The sequence below is a fragment of the Callospermophilus lateralis genome, chromosome 1 (genome assembly GCF_048772815.1).
Source record: "Callospermophilus lateralis isolate mCalLat2 chromosome 1, mCalLat2.hap1, whole genome shotgun sequence".
NCBI classification, from domain to species: Eukaryota; Metazoa; Chordata; class Mammalia; order Rodentia; family Sciuridae; genus Callospermophilus; species Callospermophilus lateralis.
In genome coordinates, this window is record NC_135305.1 from 3,099,681 (window position 1) to 3,124,563 (window position 24,883).

The 24,883-nt window shown below is 46.1% G+C and overlaps 1 pseudogene; it reads right to left on the bottom strand.

Annotated features, from left to right (window-relative positions):
• Positions 1–1,518: 1,518 nt before the first annotated feature.
• Positions 1,519–13,079, bottom strand: LOC143637960 (ribonucleoside-diphosphate reductase subunit M2 pseudogene; annotated as a pseudogene).
• Between the last annotated feature and the right edge of the window lie 11,804 nt (positions 13,080–24,883).

The window sequence follows — 24,883 nt, forward strand, 5'->3', positions numbered from 1 at the left end:
GAACCAGAAAAGGGGGCTCCATTCTAGAAGGGGGTTTTATTCCGTCAAAGCTGAATAAAGAGTGGACTAGAAAAAGGGAAAAGAATGGATGGGTAAAGAAAGTCACCATGAGGACCAGGAAGAGGAGTAGAATGAATCTGACCTGCTTTCCTCTTCCCATATATGGACATGCCACAGTGAATCTCACTGTCATGTGCAACCACAAGACACTGACTTAAAAAGAAAAACCTGGGCTGGGGTGTGGCTCAGTTGTAGAGCGCTTGTCTTGCATGTGGGAGGCACTGGGTTCGATCCTTAGCACCACATAAAAATAAACAATAAAGATATTGTGTCCATCTTTAAAAAAAAACTTTAAAAAAACTAAAAGTAAATAGATTAGCAGAGTAGAGGGAATGGAACAAGAGGGAAAAGGGGAGAGAAAGGGGAAGTACTAGGGACTGAGTTAGAGCAAATTATATTCCGTGCTTTTATAATTGTGTCAAAATGAATCCTGCTGTTATAAATAACTATTAAGAGCCAGTAAAAATTGTTTTAATAAAACTATATTACTGACTGGCCAAAAGAGATGGAAAGATGGTTCAAGTCTTTTTTTGGTACTAGGGATTGAACCCAGGGGCATTCAACCACTGAGCCACAACCCCAGCCCTATTTTGTATTTTATTTAGAGACAGAGTCTCACTGAGTTGCTAAGCTCCTTCCCATTGCAAGGCTGGCTTTGGACTCTTGATCCTCCTATCTCAGCCTCCTGAGTCACTGGTATTACAGGCTTGTGCCACCGTGCCTAGCTGGTCCAAGTTTTTTGATACAAAGCTGAGTGGGGTTCAGATGCCAACTTCCTGCAGTTAACTAACAGTCAACCAATGAACAATGCAGTCTAAACTTTGTAAACTTTTCTAGAGAAATTAACAAGCAGATTCTGAACTCTGTAGAAAAGCAAAGAAAGACCTATAATAACCAAACAAATTTTCACATCAACATGGGGGACTGTTATGTCAGTAAAGACATTGTGGTAGAGACAAGCAAACATTTAAATTAATGCCAAAAGGGGCAGGTTTCAGGAGTAGGCAGACACATACGTGTCATTCTCAAGGACATAAATGTAACTCAGTGGAGAGGGGAAGCCTGATCTATAAAGGATCTGGAACAACCATACATCCATATGTAAAAGTGAACCTCAGTCTTTGCTACACCCATGCATAAGAATCAACTAATCACATTATTCATCTACACATAAAGACTAATGCTATAGAATTAAAAAAAAAAAACAGTTGGGTTGGCAAAGGTTTCTTTAATGGAATAGAAAATAAAGTACAAAAGAAAAATTGAGGCCAGCACAGTGGCACACACCTATACTCCCAGCATCTCTGGAGGCTGATGCAGGAGGATTCGAGTCCAAGGCCAGCCTCAGCAATGGTGAGGCGCTAAGCTTAGAGACTTTGTCCTGTAAATAAATTATTAAAAAGGGCTGAGAATGTGGCTCAGTGGTTGAGTGCCCCTGAATTCAATTCCCAGTACCCCTCAAAAAAAAAAGAAAAATTGAAAAGTTAGGCTTTCTAAAAATTAAAAACTGCTCTGAGAAAGTCACCAGTAGGAAAAAAAGAGAAAGTAAATCAAGGAGAGGAGAGGATATCAGTCCAAAGACTTGCATGAAGAGCACTCTGACCAGAATGTAAGTCACAAGAAGAGATGAAGCTAAATTGTAAGAACCCAACAACCCAACTTTCTAAATGGGCAAAAGATTTGAACAGCACCTTACAAAGAATACTTCTTTTTTTAGTGACTATATAACCTGAATTTATTAATTTTAGGCAACAATAATTTAAAAGATACAAGAGTTCCATATTATAGGCACTGAGAAAAAGACGATTATGAAGGAAGGAAACTGATGAATGGTCAAACAGCCAACATACAAGCCACTCAATTAACAAACAGGGCCAAAGATCAAGACAAGTCACGCTCCGTCTTCTGTGTAACATCTTCCCAAAGTCGGATGGATCTAAACTGGCTATGTTAGCTATTAGTTTACACTCTACCTGAAATTAACATTTGAATAGAACACATATTAATAGATCATACCAGCACTAGTTTTCTACAGGTTAAGGAATTCACCAGGTGATACACATATTTAGAGAAATGTTAGAATAAGTGTCTTGCAATTATTAACTTCAAGATAAAACTGTATGATTTTTTCCCCAAAATACAAAAAGTAAAACCTAAATGGACAGAGTAAAAAAATTTTCTAATTTAAGAGACTTATAAATTTGATACCTGCTTAAAACAGTATCTACTTACAAAGTTAAAGTAAGCACAACTTCTAAGTGAGCCAATTTCAGTTCTGGTGTCACCACTATTAACAGGAGAGCTGAGGCAGGTCACTTTGTCTAAGGATGACCTGAAAAGTCATAATGCTATCTTAAATACCACCTACAAAGACCTTTTAAGTCTTTTCATACCAACTAGAAATTGAGCAAAGTACAATTTGAGCAACACTGATACTGCTCCTCACATGCCACTGGGTCACTAGCAGTTACCCAAATCAGACCTCGATTCCCAGTGACTGAAGTTAGAAGCTCCTTGCCTTGGAAAACACTATACCTCAGCTGAACAGAGATGCCATGACACCCTACCTGGGGCTTCAGAATCAAACACACAAATTGCCTTCTACCGGCACCAGCAGACTACCATCTACATATGCACAGGACTGACTTAAAATCAATTAAAGAATATTTCAATTCATTAAAGACAATAAAATTTTAAAATCACATGCTTAGCCAACACAAGTTTAATTGTTCAGTGAATTTTGAATTGGCCCCTATTAGTAGTAAATACAACACTTTGTATTTGGTGTAGAAACCAAACATATCAGGCTTTTACCTTGACAGTACAATGTTCATTTGTGTGTGAAGTGCTAGTTTCATCTGCAAGCTAGTTAAGTAAAGCCTGCATTGCAGCAGTGAGACTGTTGTCTCTCAGCTGCCTGGTGACTGCACTGAGGGTTAATCCTGCTGGTCAGGCTTGAGGTCCCCTCACTTTGAAGCAGTCTGCCATTGTTAGTGGTATGGTGACGCTGGAGCAGCCTGCTTGCAAGAGCGGCAAGGACCAGATCCTCTGTAAGAAGCCAAGGAGCCTGTTTCGAATGTCTTTTCTTTCTAGGTAACACCACTAGCATTATTAATAAATAGGATTGATTCTGAGGTAGCTACACACTTCTTTTTTGTTTTTCTGAAGGGTTGGGGGGTTGTTTTGTTGTTGTTTTGGTACTAAGGACTGAACTCAGGGGCACTGAGCCCCACCCCCAGCCCTATTTTGTATTTTATTTAGAGACAGGGTCTCACTGAGTTGCTTAGCACCTTGCCATTGCTGAAGCTGGCTTTGAACTCTCCATCCTCTTGCCTCAGCCTCTGGAGCCACTGGATGTCATTAATGAATGTTATGCACAATGGTGTAGCCGGTTGGTTTCATTTTAGTGGATTTGTGGGGTAGGGAATGGAAGGCAGAAAAACAAGATCAGCCAAATAAGAGCACATCTATTCATTTAGAATCATCACCCAAGGTAAAGGAATTCTCTGTGGATTCTACATCACTCCCATCCTCTGATACTCGCCCACTCTCAAAGAAATTAGTCTTCCCTTCTGATGAACCATTCCCCATAAAGACAAATGGATTTTCCACTCTGAAAACCTTCTTAAAGTCCAACTCTAGCATGAGCCTGTCTGCCACGAATTCAATGAATTGCTTCTTCCAAGTACAGTTCATCCCAATGAGCTTCATGGGCAAGGCCTCTGAGGAGCTCCTGTTCCATCCTGACAGCATTGACGATTATTTATTTTACTCTCTGCTCTGATGGTATGTGTAGCAGGTATTCGGACATCAGGCAGCAAATTCAGAGCGTAAACCCTCGTCTCTGCTGATAAGTTCATTGGAAAATGTGAGGCCAGGCATCAGTTCTTATGAGCCAAAATATTGATGCAAATGAGCCAGAAAAGAAGATTTCTCCCATAGTGGCCAAGACTAAACACGTTTTCTGTAGGTAACTTCTTTGTCCCCAGTCCAACACAAGGCACAATCTGCTTTCTTCTTCACCCAAGGCATCATTTCAATGGCATTGGAGAGAAATTCCCTGTCTTAGGAATTTTTAATGTAAATATCAATGAGGAGACCATATATTTCAGAATGTATGTTTTCCATGGCAATTTGGAAGCCACAGAAACAGCCGGCTTCTATAATTTGAACCTTTTTGCTAAATCGCTGCACCAGATTTTCACTTGCTATGCCATCACTTGCTTCAAAGAAAGCTAGAACATGTGATATAAAATGTCATTCCTCAGGCTTCAGGGCCTCCCAGTCTGACTGTCCTTGGAAAGATCCACCTCCTCCACTGTCCAGAAGGACGCCTCGGCTTTCTTATACATTTGCCAAATATCATGGTAATTGGTAGCAAACATGGCAAAGTGGCAGAGTTCTCTCGCAGTAGTGGTTCATCCTCCGGTCTGGGGGCAGTTACTTTTTATTTTGTATTTTATTTAGAGACAGGGTCTAATAAAATTTTCTAATAAAATCTCTAATAAAATTTTCCAAAAAAGTGGCAAAAGAAAGTGTTGGGTGAGCCACATGAAATTGCGATTTTCTTAAGTCAAATACTTTAAAAAAGGGGAATAGCCATTTATTGACAATTTCATGTGGCTCAATGGATAAACTTTAGCTGTCACATTGCTTTCCATATCACAAGAGGACCATAGGACTCATAGGTTCTCTTTGGCAGGAAAGGAGTATAGGGCAGGGAGCAGTCCCCACAGCCAAGGAGTCAATGCTGCTTTGGGGCCAAGCTCAGGCTCTTGGGTACAAAGAATATTTCTGCAGCCAATAAGCACATGAAAAAAACATTATTAATCATCGTGATAATGCAAATTAAAGTCAAATTTAGATTCTAACATGTCTACAGACTTAATGAGGATGTGGAGCAACAGTAATTCATGCATTGGGTTGGTGGGAATTTAAAATAATATAGCCACTTATGGAAAACAGTTTGGCATTTTTGTCAAGTAAAAATATGCTTATCATGTAACTCAGCAATTCCACTTCGATGAATTTTTTCAAGAGAAATGAAAACATAGCCACACAAAAGATGTTTACAACATCTTCACTCATAATGTCCTGAAAGTACAACAGGCTAAAGTCAATAATATATGAATAAGCAAACTGTAATATATTTGCACAGTGGAATATCACGAGTAATTCAGAAGAATCAACTACTGGTAAACAAAACACAGATAACTTTTGGGTTGAGACCAAAAGCAGCCGAACAAAAGGGTCCATGAAGCATAAGTCTGTTTATGTGTAATTCTGAAAAGGTCACGTTACTCTCTAGTGTCAGAAGTCAGACTGCTGGCTGCCTGGGTGGATGAGGCAGGCTCACTGAAAGGAACAGGGCAGCGCTGTCCTGATACAGCAGTAAAGGCACACGTGAAGCTCACTGTGTCCTACAGTTAGGCTACGAGCATTTCATTGTATATAAATACTTATTTTATCCTTCAATAAATTTTAAGTATTTTAAGATTTTTTAAATAGTCCACACAGAGATGTCAGACACACTCCTGGAGCATCTGCTAAATTTAACAAACTGCAGTATTATGCGAATCCAAGGTCTTGAGTTTCATTGTTCACTGGAACTTCAATTCCATAAGACAAAAGCTCATCAGTTGATTACAGAGAAATAGCAATTTTGGTTCTCATTTCTAGTGCACCATAGTGCTGCTCACCAAAGAGTCCCCCACCCTGTGACAGGAGATGAAGTTCAAATGTGGGGATGAAGCCAGGGGGACCAGGCCCGGGACGACCCGGGGCGAGGCATGGCTGGTGGTGCTCTGTAAGATCTGTTTCTGATGGTGCATGGGTAGAGCATTGATCAAGAGACAGTACTCACGGGCCTTGCAGACAGTGCTGGCTGATCCCCCAGCCTCTGCTGCTTACCAAAGGAAAGTAGGGGCGGAGATGGCCACCCGGAGGACATGAGGACAAGGACTGGCCCAGGTGCCCACTGCAGCTTCCCCTCCCACATTGTGGAGAGCCAGGGACTCTGTGTGAAATTAACAGTAAAACTGGGAATTGTATAAAGGCAAATTGAACATTGGTTCTGAGTGTGGCAATGCTAAGTAACTTCCCAAACTAAACCAGGCCTTGGCTGTTTGTCCAGGTCACATATACTTCCAAAGAGTGTTCAGGTCCCCTCACTTCTTGTCAGCATGGTTTCACTTCTCTGAGTCTGAATTCTTCGTGTGATCTGATTCTTATTCGAGCACTTGGTCTCCCATGGTGCCAGCTCCCAGGATTGGCTTGTGTGCCCTCCCTGCCTTGGTTCTCATTCTGGGGCTAAGCGTGCCAGGCCTGGGGCTGAGCAGCAGAAACAAAAATGAATGGGATGCTGTTCCTCCCCACAGGGAGTCTCAACCCAGCACCAGCCCACTGCTCTGTGTGGCTGACAGCAGAGTAGCAGGACCCTTGGTAAATCTGCAAGATCAAGTTACTAGAACAGTTCTTACTGAAAGGGGTTAACAATTCCAGAGTCAATAAATGAGTGTGCCACGTTCAAAAGCTGGCACTGCTAATAACCATAATTTTAATTCCTCAGATGTTGACTGTGGGTTGGATAAAGAAATCTCATCATTGATTACTGCAAGTAAAAAAATCAAACTGTAATTAATCATTTTGGCTAAACACAAGTGTCATGAAACCTATGTCTCCATGACAGCCCTGCATGTTTCTTGAGTGATTTTTATGGTGCAGTGACCTCACAGCAGTCGATTCACAAGTCTAGAACTTCATTCCCTCACTTACGTATGCAGGAGAGAGGGCAGGGTTTCCCAAGGCACATAGGGACATCTCAGCTATGCAGATAGGACCACCCACACTTGTGTAGCTTCCAAAACTTGAGGCAAAGGTCCCCCCAACACACACACACACACACACACACACACACACACACACGTTTACTGGTGCATTATAGCTGCACATATTGATGGGATTGTTGTTACATATTTGTACACGCACACAGTATGACAGTATAGTTTGGTCAGTATCCCTCCCTCCCCACTTCCCACCCGTTCATCCCTTTCCTTTACTGATCTCCCTTTGATTTTCCTGAGGTTCACCTCTCACCTTTTTTTTTCTCCTCTCTAATTTCTACATACGAGAGAAACTAAATGACCTTTGACTTTCTGACTTTTGACTTAACATAAAGGTCTCTAGTTCCTTCCATTTTCCTGAAAATCACATAATCTCATTTTTTTTTATAGCTGAATAAAACCATCGTGTGTACACCACATTTTCTTTATCCATCCAGCCGTCTGCTGATGGACACCTAGCAGTCTGGTTATAGTTGGACTACCATGAATTGTGCTGTAATAAACATGGATATGCAGGTGTCAATGTAGTAAGGTGACTTTAATTCTCCAGGGTAAACACTGAGGAATGGTATAGCCAGGACATATAGTGCTTCCATGCTTAGTGTTTTGAGGAATCTCCATACTGATTACCATAGTGGTTGTACTGATTTATAATCCCACCAAAAGTGTACAAGTGTTCCTTTTTCTCCACATCTTATCCAGCATTTATTATTGTTTGTATTCTTGATAGCTGCCATTCTGATTGGTGTGAGATGAACTGGAAAATGTTTTAAGAAAGGGAGGAACCCTTTGTCCCATTCCTTCTGGAATAATAAAATTTAGAATTAGAAGACACCTTGCAGAGTGTAAGGAAATAGGTCTCTGAGCATCAAGGACTTGGCCAAGGCCATACAATACAACCTAGAAGGATCTGAGCCGGGACTAGCATCCTCCGTGGTAGACACTCATCACTTTGTCTGGAGAAGGAAAAGTACCCTTTGTATGGGGGACTTGTACTTTCTGCCACTCCATACCCCAACCTATGGCCAGCGGGAACTGCTGGTGTGCTGCATCCCCAGCCTCAGGAACAGTTGAAAAATGGTCATGATTCAGGCAGGCAAGCACCTGGTGATAAGATTCAGGAATCTTATCAGCACCTCCACCTCCCCACTGGCAGCTCTTCAGAGCCTGGCTGCAGCGGGTGGCCCTTAACCCCAGTGAGGGCCCTCAGACACTGTGCACCTCAGCTGGGGTGCATTCTCACAGACCGTGAGGCTGGGAGAAAATTACCAAAAGTGCCACTGGCCATGCCCACGCCCTTCCCAGAGGACCTGCTCAGAGGATGGGAAGGTTAATAGAGTGTACAACTCTCACCAGCAGGAAATGAAAACAAGGTGGATTGCAGGTTTCTGAGCAACAGACAAATACCTGTCAACTGAAGGGAGCAGGAGCACACCTGTCCAAAAGGCATTTGCCAGCTGTTGGGGTTCCCTGGCTCCCCGCCATTTGTAAGGCATTCCACAAAGTGCTGGCCGTGGCAAGAGCAGCATAAGCTGCCTCTGCCAGTAGCTGCATTCAACAGGCCCTAGAGGGGAGGCAGCCAGCAGTGGCACAGCAGGAGGAGAAGGATGTCAGGTAACGCAGAAGTGGCTCCAGAGAGTTTAACTTCGGGGTTCTCAGTCGTGAACTCTGTGTCTAAGCAGTTAAAGGGTCTGCTATCATCTCTTTTTATTCCATTTATTTAATTTATTTATTTATGGTACCAAGGATTGAACCCAGAGACACTTAACCACTGAGCCAAGTCCCCATCCCTTTTTATTTTTGAGACAGGGTCTCACTAAATGGCTGAGGCTGGCCTTGAACTTGCAATCCCCTGCCTCAGCCTCCTGAGCCACTGGGATTACATGCATGCACAACCATGCCCAGCTCATCTTCTTCTTTTTTTTTAAGTGATCAAATTGGATAATCATATTGGATGGAGTAATCACCCTCATCCAAGACCCCCAGTGGATGCCTGAAAATGTGGATAATACCAAATCCTTGTATATACGGGGTTTTTCTATATGTACATGCCTATGATGAAGTTAAATTTATAAATTAGGCACAAAGATTAACAACAATTACTATTGATAACAGTATACTTTATTGCGTTTGCCCTGTGGGACTGTTACCAAGTAAAGTAAGGAGTACTTAAAACAGGTCCTGCAATGCGGAGGCAGTGAATCTGATAAGTCAGAGGGCTACTGAGTGACAAAGGGGTAGGATATGTTGGCAGGAATGACTCACAACCCAAGAGATTTCATCATACTGCTCAGAATGGTATGCAATTTAAAACATGAGTTGTTTGCTTCTGGGATTTTTACATTTAATATCTTCAGACAATGGGGCTGGGGCTGGGGCTCAGTGGCAGAGTGCTTGTCCAGCAGACTCTGGGTTTAATTCCCTGCACTCCAAAAAAAAAAAAAAAATTAATAAATCAGCCATTTGGAGGTTGACCATGGTTTACTGAACCCTCAGAAAGCAAAATCTAGAGTAAGCAGGGAACAACTCTATCTTCTTTGAACTAAAACCACACCTGAAAATGATTTCCTGCTGAGAAGAGTCTGTGGTAATATTTAGACAATTACCATGATGCTTGCTGAGATCACCAAAATTAAAAACTGTTAAAACCACTAATAAACCTCTCATTGACATACTTTGGAACTGAGAAGGAAAAAATACTAAAGTTTTGATAAACATTTGCCTAATAAGTAGAATTGTGTCTCCGTGCACAGTGGCACACTACTGTAATCCCAGCTAATCAGGAGGCTGAGGCAGCTTAATGAGACCCTGTCTCAAAAGAAAATAAAAAGGGCTGGGGTGTGGCTCAGTGGTAGATGGCCTCTGGATTCAATCTCCAATACCATAAAATGAAGGAGGAGGAAGAGGATAAAGGGGATAAGAGTATGGAGAAGGAGAATCTTAACAATTCAGTGGATGAGGAAGAATTTTTTTATAAAACGGGATATAAAATAACATCACAAAGGCAGAGACTGATAAGTTTTATCTCATTAAAATTTGAAACTGTTCTGTGTTTAAAGACATCATTTAAAACATGAAGAGATAAGCCACAAACCAGGAAAAGATAGTTGCAGCACATACCACTAATAAAGGCTTAGTATCCAGTGCACGTGCACATCTCTTACCCATGAAATAGACAGGTGGGCCGAGGTAATGAACCCCAGACTACAGGCGAGGGACCTCAAGTGGCTAATGACAGTGGCAAAAGCTACTAAACCTCACTCTGTGTAAGATGTTTGCAAATTAAACAATAGCATTTCTCATCTGTCAGATTGGTAAGAATCTAAGAGTTGGGAGATACTAATTGCTGGCGGGGATGTGAAGTGGCCGAAAAAAAGAACTTGACCACAATTAAGCTTCTTTGGTGACCCCTCCCACCATAATTAAGCTTCTTGTCAGCAAGATTTTACAAAGAGTGTCAATAAGGTTTCACAGGAGTTCTGCACAGAGCTTTATGTGGTTTGTAACTTTCTCTTTCTTGTAAAACCTAGGTCTGCGTCAAGCTTATTGCTGTGCAAATGATACTATTTCTGCTTTCCTCCAGACCTGGCACCCAGAGATTTTTAGGCAAGAGCCCCTCTGGACCACCTCAGCTTAAATAAACCTGCTTCCTGAAAATTCCTCATGTATCCAGCTTCATCTGTCCTCAGCAACAGAAGAGTACCTTAGAGCAAGCTTTGAAGAGTAACTTGGCAAGTTGAATGAACTAGCCCAGCAGCAGGCTTATGCAGCCGCTTCACTGCCAGCCACGAGCGCGACAGTGAGATGCGAGCCAGAATGATCTTGCAGTGTTATTAATAGGAGAAAACCAAACCAAAGCCCAAAACAAATAAAAGCATGAAGTAAACCAGGACTAGCTGCCAAGCAGAAAAAGAAGAGGAAAAGGAGGAGAGCAGTTATAACAGCTCACAAGGTGACCGTAGTGAACTGGAGCCCTGCACGCTGAAGGGGACCGCCCGGGAGCAGAGAGCTGAACAACGACTCCAAAAGGAGTGAACGTGTGTCCACGTGAGGGACTTCACAAGAGACCAGAGCCTAGAGCAGGCACCCCTGGCAGATAGGCCCCGGAGGGCACGTCAGGAGGGCTACCCGTGACTCACAGGGATTCAGTGTGCTTTCCACTCGGTGCGTTGTAGTCATCTCTGAAACTTACTGCATGTCATGAGGAGTCAGACTTCTGTCCTACATCCACGTAGAAGTGGAACCCTCCTGATTCTGCGAATTCCTTCCTGTCATAACATCTTATTTTCCACTGTGCAGTTTTAGTTGTAAACGTTTATTAATACAAATATTAATACAGCTGTCTTAGTCTGAAATTTTGAACATTTGAAAAGTCAGAGAATAGCACTCTATTCGATTTTTTTATTTGAATAAATAGGATGGAGACAAGTGATCATGCTATTGATTTAAAATCAGCTGGACACTGGTTTCTCAGAGGTAATTTGAGATGCTTTGTTGAGTTAGAACTGCCTAAGAATGTGTGTGTGTGACTGGAAATTGAACCTAGGGCTGTGCATGCTAGGGAATCGCTCCACCACTGAGCTACACCCTCAGTCCCTAAGAAGTGTTTGGACTGAGTTGACTTTATTTTCTAAACTGAAGGCCTATGAAATATCCCTCTGAATCAAAGTCAAAATAGGACATTAAGATTTTTCTCTGGGGAAAATTGATAAAAATAAATTGAGGTCAAAATTTTGCCCATCAAAAACACGAAGCCTGTGTACCTGCATGTACTTGCCTAGATGCCAAGTACCTGGCCAGGTATAAAATAGAGAGTCAGAAGAGTGCTTTTCTCTGCCATCCAGCAACTCCGGATTCCCATGCAGACAGACGAATAGAAGGCAGAGCGGGGCAGGGTGGGAGGGGAGAGCAAGGCATGGCTGTGCACAAAGCAGGGCTGAGGCGTCGGCTGCCGGAGGTGCCCCGAAGACCCCGGGTCCTGGGAGAGTTTAGGACAGTAGGTGAGTACAGGCAGCAGCATCTCCACCAGGGTGAGCCACCAGGGACAAGGTACTTCTCACTCTTTGACCCAATATATTTTTTTAATACTCAAAAAATGATTTCTTTAACAGAGGAATGGAGTCCTGCAGGGTAGGGCTGTGAAAGAGCGTCACTCAGCCTGTCCTACGTTTTGAGTGTCCCCAAGGATGCATTCCTCATACAGTGGGGGCTTGTGAGGCCCAGCCCCTTCCTTAGAAGGCAGCCCCAGCCCCTTCCTTTGGCAGTCCCCTGGATGGGGAGAGTAAAAAGCTTCAAACACGCCTGGGCCGGATGCAGCGGCCCAGACTGTGTCCTCCGCTGTGCCTCTCATTCCTACACCTCCTGAGTGTGTCTGCTTGGTTGTTTATGTCATGACCAACAGGGGACCATGTGGCTGTCAACCATGGTGCTCTGGAGTCCATGTTGCTAATTAAATTCTACTTTTCAGCCTCAAAAGCAGAGGTTCTGATCAGGAGGTCATGGGTTGAGCTGGGAATGTGTGTGCTAAAGTGTAAGCAGACCTGAAAGTGGCCTGCAGAGCTCTCTGGACCGCCAGCCTCCGAGAGGTCAGGACTGCCTCCGGGCGCCCGCTCCCAAGGCCTGCCAGGGAACCAGTGTGGGCGGAATCACAGAATCTCTTGACACGTTGATGAGCGCAGTGAGGGACCGTGGTTCTAAGATGGGCATGCAAGGAACTGAACCCACAGGGCAGGGGAGAACAGTAGACTGTCTTATGGACTGGATACTTTTGAGCAGGAAGACTAGGTATTTGGGAGTGGAGAAGGCCTAGAATACGGGTCATTTTTAAAGAGTAGAAGGTGGTGGACTTTTGATTTGTGATTATCACAAGGCCTGGATTGATCGTTACTGGGTTAAAATCTATTATGCTTTGGGTCTGGAATTTCCCCTGAAGCTCGAGTTTGAGGGCTGGTCCCAGGGCAGCAGTGCTGAGAGGCGGGGCTGGAGAAAGAGGGCCTTCTGACCCAGTCGGAGAGTGATGGTTCGAAGGTGTTATTGGGAGCTGAAGAACTGGGGCCTAAGTGGGAACCACATCTGCCCCTGGGCCCTTCCTCCCCCTCTCTCTGCTTCCCACCTGCCGTGAGCTGAGCTGCTTTCCTCTGCCACACCCTTCACCTGGGCCCAGAGCTGGTCTTCCATGGACTCAAGCTCTGCGGCTGTGAGGCAGAATGCATCTTTCTTCCTTTGTTTTTCTCAGGCATTTGTCATCGGGACAAGAGGGTGACTAACACAGAGTACGAAAACTTTCTGTTGTTATTCGCTGTCGTGAAATGACCAGTAGCACAGAGGTAGCTCAGTCTCAGGAGACACACCAAGAGGGACACCTTATGGCCACCTCAACAGTGTGCTCATAGACACTGACAAGTTAAACTGCTAGCTTAAAGGAAAGTTAAAAAAAAGAAAAGTGCCTACTCCAGCAAAATATAACAGCACATTCAACTCTTTCATTGTTATAAACTCGATATCTTGAAATCATTTTGAACTCATGAAAGAGCTGAAAAATAGTCAAAAGGATTTCCACATATTCTTTGCCCAGATTGGCCAAACATGAATATCTCCCCGGCCCTGGTCCCATCAGCAAGATCAGGCGATTTGACGATGCTACGCTCCTGTCTGAGAGAGAAACTCCTGACCTCCCCTGCTGTGCTCTCTCTGGTCCAAGATCTGATCCAGGTCACAGGCTGCATTTAGCAGTCGTGTTTCCATTCTCATTGGACCTGGAGCAGGTCTTCCCTCTCTCTTTATTTCTGTGACCCTGTCACTTTCAAAGAGCACTAGCCAGTGATTTTGCAGTGTTCCTCAACATGCCCGGGAGATCCTGGTGACGTGGTCCAGGTTGTGCATTTCTGGCCCAACACTACACGCGCACCCCAGTCTTCAGAGCACCATCAGGAGGGACAGGGTGGCTGGCCCCTTTTAGTTCTTTCTTTCTGTCAGTATGGCACCCTCTCTTGTTTTATTCTGTGGATTGTAACTCATTATCTTATCATCATTTATCATGTCTCAGATTTGGCCACTCAAAAACCCCCGGATCCTTTTGTCTTCAGAGCATTCAGTCACAACATGCTTTCCAAAGCTGCTCAGGCTAGCTCTCTCAGCAAGCAGATGTGAGTCCTCTGTTGGCAACAAATACACACCAGTGCTCCAGACAGCAGAGAAGTCCTCCGTGAACGGGTGGCACCATCCGCCACTGGCCACGTGTCCTGCTTAGAGACTAAGATAGAAGGGTGAAGAAAGGCTTCAGGGACGGTTGAAGGGATGGTCACTGGGGTTTTGATAGACCCTCCCTGGTTTCCAGGAGACATCCTATCACCAGGTGGTCTCTGGAGCACAGAGCAAGGACCCCTGGCTCCAGGGAAGCAGGAAGACTCAGGCAGCAGGGGGTGCTCTCTGGGAGCCCAGGCAGAACCCTGGACTCAGAAGCCTGGAATTGCCCCTGCGATTTTCTGTGGCCTGGAGTGCTGGCGCGCCCTGGAGTGCTGAGGCATCCTGCACAGACAGGAAGGCAGTGGGTACCCAGACTCTCTCCTGGGGAGCAGAAGAAACACATCCTCTTGATGGGTCCCTGCTTGATTTCGTCTGGCCTAATTGCAGAATTTCCCCCAACAGGTGACTAAATTAAGATCGCTTCCATTTAAAAGCAAAAGCAGAAAAGGCGGAAGGACACTACCTTTGGGCACAGCTATAGCCATAGGGCAGCACTTGGTCTCCTGGGCCTCCTCCTGGAGGCAGGCAGGCTTGCAACCTGCGTCCACGCTGGGATTAGGGGCACGTGGTGCCTCACACGTGAACTGCTCTACACACACATAATGTGGTAGGGACTAACGAGGCAAGGCACCGAAGACAGCAGGAAACGGTTTTATTGGGCTGCAGCCAGGTTCAGAGGGCACAGCTTTTACTGGGATCAATCAATCCCCTGAACCCCGAGTTCAGGGAGTTTCAGGGTTTTATACCCAGCGTGTAAGGGAGGGGCTCAGAAGTTCCCAGTCTGCAGAAGTTCACATAAAAGCAGCTTTTTCTCTCACTGTTCTGGGCAAGTTAACCCCTCAAGGACAGCACCTGAGAAGGGGAGAGCTTCTTCTCCCCTTCTTTCCTCCCCCTGCCGGCTGGGGAGACACAAAAATAGGAAGTTTATCTACATTGGACTCCTTCACAGAGACTCTTTTGCTGACAGTCCTAAAATCAGCCATGGTGAAGAGGGCGTTTCTGTGGAGAAAGGGGTGCCACGTCAATAAAACGGGATTTTTTCTTTTCAGTGAATAATCAGCTACAATAAAACTTTGATTTTATTATGATAAAGCACACAGAACATGAACTACATCATTTTAACCATTTCTGAGTTCGCCACGGGGTCATTTGAGTATGTTTACGTTGTTGTGCAACCAGCAACACCATCGTCTCCAGAACATTCTCACTGAGAATGAAACCCTACGTTCTTTGCATGCAGTTGGTGTGTGTGCTGACAAACACAGAGCTGCCCCCAGGTCCCAGCATGGTCCCAAGTCTCCTCTGTGGTCCACACTCCCACCCGGCCCTTGGAGCCGCTGGTCTGCTGTGTGCCACTGTTTGGCCTCTCCTAGAGTCGTGCAGACGGCAGCCTCCTTGCTCAGTACAGTGCGTCTGCAGTTCCTGTGTTGCACAGGGTGCCCACGTCCTCTGTTCTGTTGCTGAGAGACATTCTATCAGGACCACCAACCCAGTTCCTGAGCTCTTCCAGCTTTGTGACTAGAGAGAAAGTGCTGTGACCATCCTCAGGTAAGTTCTGGGTGGGCATAGGCTTTCACTTCTCGTGGGCAGATGCCGGGAAGCGAAACTGCTGGGCAACATGGGACGTAGATGCTGAACACCCTCCTGTCACTCCTGCCAGCCTGGCCTCGAGGCGCCTAATCCGCGCTGCGTCTGCAACAGCACTTGGGTCTGGAGGCACATTGCTGCAAGTCCTGGTCAGCCGTTGGATTGTCACCTCTGTTTTTAGAGAGCTATTCAAATAGACGTGAAGCGGTATGTCACTGTGGTTTTAATTTGCATTTCCCTTGTGATGGCTGAAGATATTGAGTGTCTTTCCATGTGCTTCTTTGCCTTCCGCGTGTTCAAGTCTTTCCCCCACAGTTTACTTGGGTTGCTTCCTCACTATCAAGTTTTGAGAATTGGATACAAGTCTTTATGTGTTTGCGAATATTTTCTCCCAATTGGTGACTTGTCTTCTCATATTCTTAAGGATCTTTGGAAGAGCACAAGATTTTAATTTGGATGAAGTCTAATTTATCAACTTTTTCTTTTATGTTGTGTTTTGATGTGCTAAGTGATCTTACCTCACCTGAGGTTGCAATGATTTTCTTCTAGAAGTACAGTGATTTTAGGTTTTACATTTACGTCTACATGCCATTTCAAGTTAATTTTTATTATTGTGTTAGTTATGAGTCACAGCTCACTTTTTCACTTAAAAATTATTTTCTTCTGATACGAAAAGAGACTCAGGCTTATTGTAGAAGCTTGAAATGGAGAAAAGAATAAAATTACCCTTTGTCTTTTGTCACCTTGTGCTGCTATAACAGAATACAGTAGACCAGGTAGTGTAGAGAGAGCAGAAGCTCATCTGTCAGCGTTCTGGAGGCTGGAAGTCAAGGCCACAGCCCCGCAGGCTTGGCCTCTGGTGAGGGCTGCTCTCTGCTTCCAAGATGGTGCCTTGTTGCCATGTCCTCCAGAGGCAGGGGCAGAAGGGCCAGAGGAAACCAAGACTCTTTTATGGGGACCTTAATCCCACCCAGGAGGGGAAGAACACTATTGCCTAAAGACCTGCCTTGTCATCCTATCACCTTAGGCACTAAGTCTCAGCATCTGAATTTTGGAGGGGACACATTCATACCACACGCATAGTCCAGCCAAAAATGATAACCTCTTTCAATTTTTCAAGCATCATCCTTGTTGTGTATATTGTTTGAGTTCAAGTTGTTTGTAAAATTTATATCTTCCTTTTATCAACTTAATAACTTAAGTATTGCCCACACACTCTTAGTAAAAATATTTCTTAAATGAAGTCTCTTGGGGTTTCCTTATTACTAAATAAGCACACTTGTTACGTGAAACTAAAAAGTAGAAAAAATGGCATTGAAAATACCTTTGTCCTACTACTTGGAGACAGTCTGTTTATACGCTTCCAAGTACTATGTCCAGATGTATACGGAGACATTATTTCATTGATTTAATGCATGAAATCACATGAATATTTTATAGCTTAATTATTCTGGTGCAATATTTAGGATGCACCCAAGTCTTTCTTTTACATGTACTACTGGAATGGACAATTTGTCTGTGTTTCTCTTGATTTCACATTTTTTTTTTTTTAGGTTTGATTCCAAGAGGGTTCAAATCAGCCCAAGGCTGTAAATATTTTTAATGCTCCTGAACCTCAGGCTTGAATCTCCTCTGGAAAGGTTGGATCAGTTTGTCTCCTCTCATGCCGTACTCTCATGCCGTACTTACTATTAATACATGTGGTGTGTGTGATAATTTGGTTGGTGAGCCATGATGTGTTGGTATTGGCTTTCCTTTATATTTGATTGCTACTGAGGTTACATGTTTTTTCCAGCGTTCACTCTCCTTTGTGATCACCTGTTTTATGATGTCTCTGGTTATTCCTTTTACCCATAAGTTAGCATCTCTATTAGTGGGCATACTAAGGCATGTTCACCTTTAGATAGAAAGCATCCCGTAGCCCTGTCAACTTGACATCTTTACCGCTTAGTATGTGTGGAAGAAACAAGGAAAATGTATTTCTATCAATCTTTGTGTTGTTGGCCTCTTGATTTCTTGAAAAACAAGAAAGACAAAGTGTTTTTGTTTTGACCTTTGCATTTGTCCATTATCATGCCAAGTTTTTGAGACAATTAAGTCATAATTATTCTTTATATAGGATCTTATCCTTAATCCATGATTGATACCTCGGGCTGAAGTAGTGTGAGGTGGTGCAGAGGAACTGTCTCTGAGAAGGCAAACGTGTTAATAGAAGACAGGTTGTCAGATGTGCTCAGATGAAAACAAGGAGGAGAGAAGGTAATTTGCTAATTTGCTCTCAGGTGGCCGATGACATCACTGTTAGCAGGGGCTCCCCTTGGATTTCCCTCCTGGCTATGGAGCCTTGGTGGTGCCACCTGCTGGCGGTCATCGGCACTGCGTGGGAGCGGTTCCCTGAGAAGGGACCAGTTTGGGAACATGGGCCTGGAGGATGTCTGAGGATGAAGGCTGCTTCACATTTACAATCAGGGGTTAAAGATGGCCTGACCATTGTGCTAGCAACCAGGCGAAGGCAAGCCAGGCCCACGACCTGGTTCTCTGGCTTTGTTTCCAATTATCACAGCAACTTTGATGATGACAAGGATGCTGAGGGACACCCAGTGGTCTCGATGTCATAGAGAGGGTCCGTGAATGGCAGCGTTCTTGCAGCCCTTCAGAGAGTCATTGGTCCCTCGCACTCCTTAAGGAAGCGTTGGCACTGAGTGCTGTGTACCTTCTCTTTGTTCCGTTTATCCAAAGGGGAAACTGATGCAGAAGCAGGTGCAGCAGTTCAAACCACTTGGGTCCACATATTCTGTTTCAGAAAAATGGATTACAGAAGCTAAATCTATGTGGTGACTAATTTAAAATTAGAACTCAAAAGAATTACAAGGGAATTTTTTCAGTGTGAGAAAAATATGCTTCATGTTTCTTTTAAATATCAGTAATTTAAATTTATTAAAACAAGCTGACACATTTTTCATAACATCTCTATTTTCCAACCCAGCAACTTGAATACCTTAAAACTAGGTGCAAAACCTCACTCATCCTGTGTTCTCTCTGATCCTCACCGGCAGATTTGCACAGGCTAAGTGGGGAGGAAGCAGGGCCCAAGGAGACTGGCAGCGCCGTCTTGCTTTTTAAGTGAGAAACGGCTCTCAGATATGGACCTGTCGGTACTCTCTGGCAGATGCCCATTTCTCTTTCCTTCCAGTCAGAATAATTTTTTTCACAATATTATTTTCTGCTGGGAGAGCATGAGGGCTGATCCCTGGGAGCAAAGTGAACCCATTAAGACCTTGAACAATGCCGCGCAAGTCACAGCTTGTCTGCAAACCAGCTGATGATGTGCAGTTTAGAAAGACAAGCCCATTTGGACACCCAAGTTCTCAACTTAATTGTGGATTTAGTTTAAGGCTGCTGTTCTCATTAGGAGCTCTCAGAGAATCAAATGGGTGTTGAAAAAGAAAATGAAACAAAACTGAAATGAGCTTTGGAGGCCAAAGAATTAGCACAAGCCTGGCAGTCACCTTGCAGCCTCATGTTGCCGTACTTATGTCCTCAATGCACAAGGAGACCTTCCTATTTGGCTCTGGCAGCCAACTGACTTGTGCTGCACTCAGAGACCCAGGATGTCCAGCAAAGATGCTGGCTGATCAGTGCTACTGGGCATCTTTGGACGGGTTCTATGGGCTTGCCGTGGGGATCTGGAGAAGCCCCAACCTGGACACCCTGACTCTACAGCAGTAAAGTACATCTAATATATGGGCCTGAGAGACCAAGGAGATGGCCAGCTTTGCAGCCGAGGATGATGTCTGACAGATGGGCAAGTCAAGAGTCTTGCCTGCTGTGTGCAGGAGAGGAGCCTTCCCACCTCCTGGAGACAAGTCCTCAGCCCTGTGAACAAACAGCTAGGAGAAATCAGGCTCTGAGGGTCAATGAGTCTGTATGTATTCCTAGATGCAAAACATGGCTGAGGAATTCTAGAACAGTTTCGCATCGCTGCGGTGTATTGAAGCTCCCTCAGATACAAAATGCAGTCATTTTCCTAAACACCTGGTAGCTTATTGGTCTGCTTGGACAGAAGAGCAGAGCTATGAGAAATGAGTCTAGCAAGCATTCCTCCCATCTGCAGGCAGCAGACCACCCTTCACATCTGGCCAGAGTATGTTGAAACACAAAGTAGCTGTGGGCTGAACAGCAGCTCTAGCTGTGAAATTTCCATGAGGAATGCTCTGTAGCCGACGTCCCCAGTGCTCCTGGGCTCCAGCCACAGGTATTTCAGAGTCAGAAAACTGTGGCTTTAAGATCTAAAGCCTGAATTCTCAGGTCTAGGCACAAGTCCCTCCAGGGGGCCCTAGCCTTCCTGCAACTAGAGATACTGTTCTTTAAGTTTACAAAGTGGGGGGCTGGGGCTGGGACTCAGTGGTAGAGCACTTGCCTAGCATGTGTGAGGCACCGCATATAAATAAAATAAAGGTATTGCATCCACCTACAACTAAAAAATAAAAGTGGTTTGCAAACATGTGTTCATCGCTCTGCATCTTGGGCAGAGAGGCCTGCATGTTTCCAGCTGTACCCAGGAAGGGGGGCAATAAAGAGTGATTAAGCTAGAAAAAGATCATTCATGGGAGGGCAGTAATTGGTCAACATAAACAGTAGAACTGCAAATCCCCACCCCCCCAATTGTGGCAGGCACTCTCCACTCACAAAGGTTGTGTCCTGCAGAATGATCATCTTAGACATCCGAACTTGGTAGCTTTTTGTCTAAACTTATTTACTAAACTATTTATTTTTAGGGGGAGCTTGGGTTTAGGATGATCAATACTCCTGTTTCTTAAAAAAAAAAAAAAAAAATCTATTTTTTAGTAGTAGTTGGGCACAATACCTTTATTTTATTTATTTATTTTTATGTGGTGCTGACGATGGAACCCAGTAGACAAGCACTCTACCGCTGAGCCACAACCCCAGCCCCTCCTGTTTCTTTAAGACCTTTTTCCCAGTGGAATACATTGTAAGTTTGAGTGAAACTTCACCATTACAAGGTGTGCCAGCTTTTTAAATAAGTCTGACCAATACCATCAACTGAGTTTCCAACTACCACTAATACCTAACAAGAAAATTTTCCAACGAGGTACAGATTCCCTGATCAATTAAACCTGGGGATCAAGAACACCTGCTCACACCTGGGGACACCCAACTGTGACACAAACACTCACTATAGATGTCAGACTCTGCTAGGGAACCGGGCGGGCACACAGGCTGTGCAGGCTGGGGAGGGAATGGAGCAGTCAGAAAAGAATCATGAAGTGAGGTCTGTGCACACAAGCAAGGGTGGGGCGCCGGACACAGGAGTGAGTGTGGGGGTCTCCGCAGCCAGGGAGGGCCCCTCAAAGGTGCAGCTGTAAGGTACCTGGAGCTTGGGACACACACCGCAAAGGAACCAACCGGCAGGAATGCGGGGTGAGCCCCACAGCCTCAGGCCTCCTCGCCTACTGTAGGTGTCCTAGCTGGCCCAGGGTGGCCTCGGCTCACTTGGGAACCTTCACCCATGCTTTGCTTCTGGACAGCATGACTGGACCTGGAGGCCTGGCGCCTACACCCTGCCTCACTGCATGGGCACAGTGGAAGACCAAGTGAGACACAAGTGGACACTGCTCACGCAGGGCCTGCTAAGCACGGGAATTGCCACCATTGCAGCACTGGGCAGAGCCTCCTAGACAGGCAGAGGTGTGGGCCAGCCCTGCGTGCCCTGGTGGAGGTGAGCCCTGGAGGCTGGGGCGGGGCATGCTATGGGGGGCACGGAGTGGGAAGCTGGCAGTTGTTAATCAGGTCCAGGGGGTTGGCCTGGATCTAGAGCTGACTGTTGGAGTCAGTGGCCCGACTTGGTGTGATACAGGTAGCAGGCTGGGTTCCCCGGCTGGTTACTACAGAGGAGGTGTTAGTTTCAAGGACTGGTAATAGGAGGGAATGGGTTGGTTTCCTGGGCTGGTTACTGTGGCTGATGGACTGGTTTCCTGAGGAGGTGGTGCTGGCTTCCTGGGCTCATTACTGAAGATAAGGGGTGGTGTCTTCAGCTGGCAGCTATGGACGGCAGGCCAGAGTTCTGTGTCCACCTTGGGCCCCTCCATCGCCATTTGCCCAGGATTTTACCACTGAGCACTTGTCTGACCTTTAACAAGCTGTATGGCTGGCTTGGCCCCTTCTTTCGTGTGTAAATTCAGGTGTGTAGAATGCATGATCTTTGAGATAGTTGCCATTTCTAAAATCATATTAACAAAAACATCGCAGAAATCTATGTCTGTTTACAGCCTGGGTGGATTCCTGCCTGGAAGCAGACATCGGTAGCTGTACTTGCCCTGTCAACCATCATGGACTGTTAGGTAATAGGAAGCAGCTCAGAGAACATCCGGCCCAGGGTCCTCTCCTCCCAGGGAAGCCCAGCTCCAGAGAGGGGAGGAGATTTGCTCCTTGTGGGGCAAGCTCGGGTCAGGAAGGAGCAGTGCTTCCTGGACTGAAATGTACACATGACCCCCTTGGGGACCGGTCTGAAAAATCCCCATCAGGCGGGGCCTGGGCTCTTGCATTTCAGCCTCCAGGTGATGCTGCTGCCCGCCCCCACCAGGCCTTGAGAAGCAAAAGCTGGCTGCTCACTGAGATCATCAGCCACTCTGCACCCACAGAGCTAGACCAAGCCGCAGGGAGTCTGCAGTTAAGGGAGCAGGCTCCTCTTCATGGAGATAAATATCCTCGGCAGGTAGACCAACCCACCAAACTTGGGACCACCTGGGGACTCGTGGAGTGCTGTGTGGAGATCATAAACTCAGTGGGAGTTGGAGGAACGAGGCCTGAGAGTTGATTGTCCTTGCATGGGAAGAGCTGAGGGCTGGGTGGGCACTTCTGATGACTGCTCTAAATGGCACCACCTCACTTTTCTGGCAGGACACAGGAAGTAGAAACGCACCCACCTCATGCATAGCACATGGAGTGGAGATGCCCACATTTGCCCAAATCCCTTGTGACTCCCACTGTGACCCCCACCCTTGTTCCCGAGCACAAGCCTAGCAGTCGTCTGCCACACACTCACACCACCTCCCCAGTTCTGTCTGCAGCACCCTAGGGCTTTGACCCTTTGTCTTGCCCCAGCATCCCTAAAACACTTCTGAGTGTCCTATGATTTGGGGGCATCTGCTGGTAGCTGGAGGCTGGTCTCCATGGGACTGGTGACTGGTGGGGAGCTAATAGGAACTGTGACCCCCACTTGATAAGAAGCGCTTCCCATGCACCTCTGGGTGAGGTCTCAATCTGCCACCCCCCTGCCTGCGATTCTGCCTCCCATACTGGGCGAGGCTCTAGCAGGTGGGCTCTGGAAGAGGATGGCAAGACACTCACCAGTGAGTTAGAACTCAATGTGGCACAGGCATTCAGGGGTGGCTGGAGGGATGCGCAGGTGTGTACAAAATGAGCTGCTAGTGCTCAGGTCTTGACGGACCCTCAACCATCCTTCTGACTGGCCTCCTCCTGGTGCACCCTTCCCTCTGAGAGCAGCCTCGAAGCCCCCTCAGGTGTTATGGGGTCAGCCTTGAGCTGGGAAAGAGCGTAGGATGCCTGGACACCTGGGAAGGAGCACGGGTGGACTCCACTCAGAATTCCACCCCCACAGTGGGACATTTAACACACACACGCAGATCCAGAGGCCAGGAAAGACAGTGCAGGTGGACAGGGAGTAGGGGAGTCTGAGGGAGAGAGGCCACCTTGCCCACACGTGGAGGGATGCCACGGGAAGGGTTGAAGGGGGACTGTGCTGGGATCCCGAGACCTGGGACACACGTGTGTTTAGAGCAGATGGAGCATAGGTCTCACCCCACCCCACCTGGCCCCACTCTGCCCAGTGCCTGCCCCCCAGACAGAGGGAGGGCTGCTTTCTGGGATGCAGAGTCACAGTGGAGCTAGACAGGACACCAGGCCTCTGGGAAATCAGACCAATGACCACCCCGCAGTCAGGAGGGTCTCCTCTCCCTGCCTCCAACCCACCCTGTGCACGTCCAGACCCTCGGGACACACAGGAGGACTGCAGTCCAGGGAGATGATGCTGCTGGGAGAGAAGGCCCTGGCTGTGGGTCCCTAGCCTCCATCCTCCACACCCTCCGTTTCTCACAAGCCCCACAGGCCCTAGAAATTCCCGTCTGCTTTTCCTGTCTCATGATAAATGCAAGTGGACGGCCAAGTCCCTCTAACATTTGAAGGACGCTTGTCCAAGGAAGCAGACACAGAACAAAACAGAGGACAACAATCCGCAGTGGGGTAAGGAGGCACAGGATGTGGGGAAAGCTGGCACCTCAGCAGGCCAAGGCCCACGCACAGAAGGAGAGCCGCGCTCTGCCTAGGGTGCCCTGGCGTCAGAAGTCGCAAATGCCAAGAGGTTAGATGATAAAAGGGTTTTCTCAGGAAAAAAAATAGAAAACATATTTTAAAAGAAAAAAAAAAAAACTTAGAAGACCGTCAGGCTGCCCGACATCTAACTATGGGACTCACCAAAAGGAGAATCAAGAACATAGGTGGAGAAGACATCCACGTTCAGGCTCATTTGGGTCCCTTTCCCCACACTTGTAGGCACCCCAGGATGTGACTGTAATCAGAGAGAGGGCACTACAGGTGCAGTCAAGTCGCAGTAAGGTCACACGGCACTGAGGTGGCCCCGAATCCTGACAGGTGTCCTCACACAAAGGGCAGATGTGGACACACCATCACGGGGGATAATGCCACGTGAAGACGGGAGTCATGTTCTTTCAAGCCAAGAATGTCAAAGTTGCGGCTCCCTTTGAAGATAGGAGAAGGGCCTGCCATGAACCCTGCCATGCAGCGTGGGTGGGCGCCAGCCCTGCCCACCCAGAGCTCTAACTCAGCCCCTAGAGCCAACGGGTGGTGGATTTCCGTTTACACTGTAACACAGGCTCTTTGGATAAGCAGGTCTATGAACGAGAAGACTCACTTGAAAGCACACTGTCATGACTTTGCAGGACACTGGGGTTAAAAATAATAATAAGAAGAAAGAAACTTCAAAAAACTTCCAGGAAAAAAAGCAGATCAGAAAGTAGAATGACCGCTGTGGTCCAAATGTGTCCCTCCAATTGATGTGTGGAGACTCTGCTCCAGTGCAGCAATGCCGG